General features: G+C 39.0%; 1 long non-coding RNA gene across 1 annotated transcript; it reads right to left on the bottom strand.

Annotated features, from left to right (window-relative positions):
- Window positions 1-3009: 3009 nt before the first annotated feature.
- LOC138912464 (uncharacterized) lies at window positions 3010-4382 on the bottom strand. Its single transcript, XR_011418009.1, has 4 exons — window positions 4040-4382; window positions 3910-3984; window positions 3701-3855; window positions 3010-3223 (listed from the first exon to the last, which is right to left on the bottom strand). It is a non-coding gene; the product is annotated as an uncharacterized lncRNA (long non-coding RNA).
- Window positions 4383-4586: the final 204 nt, after the last annotated feature.

The raw sequence follows: 4586 nt of genomic DNA, 5'->3' as shown, positions 1-4586 counted from the left end.
CATACAAAAAAGCGATATACGCAGCCAAGAAAGACTCTTGGAGGACTTACTGCGAATCGCTCGAAGGAACAAAAGACTCGGCTAGACTAAGCAAGGTCCTTGCTAAAGGGTATAACAGCCCAACTCTATTACACAAACAAGACGGATCAGCGACTACAACAGTGGAAGATGCATTTACACGGCTTGCATCAGACTAACACACATACCGCTTCTATGGAAGGAAGCCAAAGTTGTATTTATACTAAAACCAGGAAGAAGGGGTCACATCCTAGCAAAGGACTACAGGCCGATCAGCCTCACCTCCTTCCTAATGAAAACGCTGGAACGAATGATCGATATTCATATCCGGGAAAACACCGAGAAACAGCATCTATCGGACGCTCAGCATGCGTATCGAAAGGGCAGATCGACAGAAACGGCACTACACGAAGTAGTCTGCCACATAGAAAAATCGCTACATTTTAACCAATATACAATGGCCATCCTTCTTAGATATAGAAGGCGCGTTCAATAATGTAAACGCCGAATCCATACTGAGCTCCCTCAACTCGATCGGCATTGAAGGAGACATCAGAGCCTGGATCGGAGTTATGCTCACGAGCAGGACGATAACAGCCGAACTGAGTGGCACTTACCTCACACGCTTTGTGAGGAGAGGCACACCTCAGGGCGGGGTTTTATCGCCACTGCTCTGGCTTATCATATTATCAACATCACGGAACGAGTAAGAAAGGCCAGCATAGCATTCTACTCGTGCAGGAAAATATTCGGCAAAAACTGGGGTATACACCCTAAGATAATATTATGGCTTTACACAGCATTGGTAAGGCCAATTCTCACATACGGGGCACTAGTCTGGTGGCCAGCTCTGCCAAGAGCATACAATATTACCAAGCTGACAAGAATACAGAGATCGGCTTGCGCAGGAGCTATAGGGGCATTAAGGTCATGCCCGGCTGCCGCGTTAAACACTATTCTGGATATAATGCCTATAGAACTTTTCATAAAGGATACGGCAGCGCAGAGTGCGGTCAGACTGAAGGCAAGTAAATGCTGGGAAGGCTACCACACAGGGCACTGCCGTATCTCAGAGGACAGTAACTATCTGGCAAAGAACAAAACGGACTATATGACAGCGGAGATAAGATTTGGAAACGGATTTACGACTACCTTTCCATCTATGGGAAGAGTGGGAGAATGACAGAGTAACCGGACAAGATGAGGTATCTCTCTACACTGACGGCTCCAAGATGGCCTGTGGTGTAGGGGCTGGAATTTTCGCTGAAAGCTGGGGGATAGAATCGAAATTCCACCTCCCAGAATCAGCGACAGTTTTTCAGGCTGAGGTACTTGCTATTTTAGAAGCAGCCAAGCTTTCGATTCAGCAATGCCTCAGGAATACCAAGGTACGGATATACTCTGATAGCCAAGCGGCTATCAAATCTCTCGCGGCAGCAAGAACCAACTCGGCACTAGTAGCCGATTGCAAGTCGGCTCTTAACATACTAGCAACAAACAACCATGTACAGATAACATGGGTGCCAGGGCACAATGATATACCAGGAAACGAAAAGGCGGATGAACTTGCACGAATGGGGTCGGCAGACAACTAGTCTACCTGAATCCCTTAATACAGTCCAAGCAAGGATTCACGAACACTACAAAAAAAAAACTAGTAAAAGTTGGTCAGAAAAGCAGGGTCTCAGAAGATCAAAGCTCTGCTGGCCAACCATCAATAGCAAGAGAACTCGAGAGCTAATAACCAAAAGCAAAAGGGATATTAAAAGGATCACGGCACTTATCACAGGCCATTGGGCCATTGGCATGCAAGCCATGAAGATGGGGCTTCCGTACAACGCTAATTGCAGAAGCTGCAAAGAAACAGACACACAGGAGACACCTGAGCACATGATGTGTCATTGCCCAGCACTAAACCATATCACGGCGAGGTACTTCGGATAATGCAATCCTACACACAAAAAAAAAACTTGGTAAAATCAACTGTAATAATTTTCAAATAGGCCCCAACCAGCAAAATTGTCAATTCTACTAAGTAAATAGTCATTCCACAACAACAAAATACACACAACTAGCAAAGACACAAACCAAAAGCAAGAGAAAAATACACATAACTATTTTAATAGTTACGTAACTATCTTTGTTGGTCAATTTTACCAAGCAAATTTTTTTGTGTGTAGGTTTTCTAAATAACGCAGGCTGGTACTGAAGAGACCGCGGAGACAACAATTTACGAGGGTGTGGATCAAAACGGAGCTCAGCTCTACTTGGAGGTCCTCAGAGACGACCTCACCACTTCTACCTACCTACCTACCTTGAAAACTAATAAATAGTTTGCTGATCAGTTTTTTGCATTATAAAAATAAAAGGAATTTCAAGGAAAATTTTGACTGTAAAATTCATCTTAATGGGATCTGTGTAAGTCTACCGATATTTTGAAAATTTAACGTTTACTTAAGAAAAAGGCGCAAAAGAAAAGATTTTCGGTATAATCGATTTTTTAACCGCGCATTTTAAACGTGTTATGGGTGTGGTAGTTTCGTTTTAAATGTGTTGGCTGTGGTATTTCCATTTTCCCCTTGCGCGGTCACACTTAAAGTCCCTGTAGTTCGCCGGGACTGGTCCCGAACTAGCGAAATCGCCATACACCGGGGGCTTGGGACTAACTCCCGTTCATACCACCCGCAATGTAAATTTCTATCCACTTTTACCACGGCATGTCCTAGGCGGTGGTCATATGGCGAAGTTCTGCATTACCTTTCGCCACAAAAGGGACCGATAGGTGGTCCCATATTATACCCCTTTTCGCCACAAAAGGGGCCACCTATCGGACCATCTATCGGACCACCTATCGGTCCCTTTTGTGGCGAAAATGGGTATTAAATGGGAACACCTATCGGTCCCTTTTGTGGCGAAAAGGGGTATGAAATGGGGTTGGTGTTTTCAATACCAAAAAAGCTGAATGCTATGAAACTTCCCAAGAAAAAATACTTTTTGTTAAATTAATTTATTGTATTATAAGTAGACAATTTTTCTATTTTTTTAATTTATATTTATTGAACAAATTCCTCTGCTGACACGTTTTTGTTGAGTTCCTCATTGTTGTTATTATTTGATTTGAATTTATTTTTAAAAAATCGTTTCTTTTGGAATTGAATTGCCTTGGGAATCAATATTTCTGCATTACCAGATTCTGAAACAATATCTAAAAAAAAAATAAGATTTTAGTGTTTTAAAATAAAATGAGAACAGAAACTAACTTCGGCAAGCCAAAGTTGTAATACCCTTGCAGCTTTCAGGAATAAAATTGTGACTAGAAAAGCATAAATATAAAATAAGAATAACCAACAGTTAAATGTAGACTTATTTCACGCTTTTGAAACTTGAACCGACAGACAGACGGACATGGTTAAATGGATTTACTTTATAGGTTTGAAAAGGTCTCCTTTACTGCGTAACAAACTTCTGGACTAAATTATAATTCCCTCTGCATGGGTTTAAATATATATTTTTAGATTTTGTTATACAAGCCTCTTTACATCAAACCATGTTTTAAAAGTGAAAAGCAGAAAAAGACAGAAAGAAATAGGATTAAAGACAGATGGCATTCTAAGTAAATAGATTGAAATTGAATCAAGAAACTAAGTGTATTATAAAAAATACAGTTATAAAAATAACCTACCGTGAAGTGCACCATAGAAATGTGTAAAGGAGTTTACGGCTTTTTTTTCCAGAAAGGCCCCTAACATTAAATCCCACAACAAACTCATCCGTGAGAACCCTCCGCAAGTTTTTTAAACCCCCTTCTGGCAGCAACAACGATCTCATGGCTTTAATCTAAAAAGGAAGAAAATTTCACTAAAATATTTATATCAAAGAAAAAAGACTTACGTAGGAGTCCTTTGCACCACTATTTCTACTTCTCCTCTTTAACAAATCGACGAATGTGCCTGTTGCTGTTCATGGCTAAATATCACACATTATTAGGTATTTCACTTGCACAACTCATGGTGTTACTCACCTGTTGACGACACTTCAGATCACAACAAAATATAACACTTTAAATGTACAATAAGACAAATTAAATACAATGTTTACAAAATTTGGCGCAAACGTTGGGTTAGTGATGGTAGCGGGGTTGGGTAGTTATGGCAATCCGTTACGATTAATATTGCGACTACCGATATCGTATAATCGATGGCAATAAAAACATTCGCTAATATTATTTTTGTTTAGTTCTATGTATATAAAATTAGGTACTTATATATTTATTTTATATATCTAAGCACCAATAAAATCCGCTTGTTATGGAAGGAAAGAAAACGTTTTGCTACTGAACCACCGCTATTGTTAAAAATATTGCTGCAGCTAAATTGCTCATTATTAAATATAAATAAAATAAAAAGAAATAAAATTCTATCATTTATTATTTTATTTTATCTCATTATTAGGTTTTTATTTTATTATTTTAACTTTTTTTAAATTTGTTTTTTATATAAACAAAATAAAGTTGTATTCGTTATTAAAATCATTATATACTTGTCAAAAATTTCATTTTACAATTTTTT

This window comes from Drosophila takahashii, chromosome 2R (assembly GCF_030179915.1).
Source record: "Drosophila takahashii strain IR98-3 E-12201 chromosome 2R, DtakHiC1v2, whole genome shotgun sequence".
Classification (NCBI taxonomy): Eukaryota; Metazoa; Arthropoda; class Insecta; order Diptera; family Drosophilidae; genus Drosophila; species Drosophila takahashii.
This window is presented reverse-complemented; position numbering and strand designations above follow the sequence as displayed.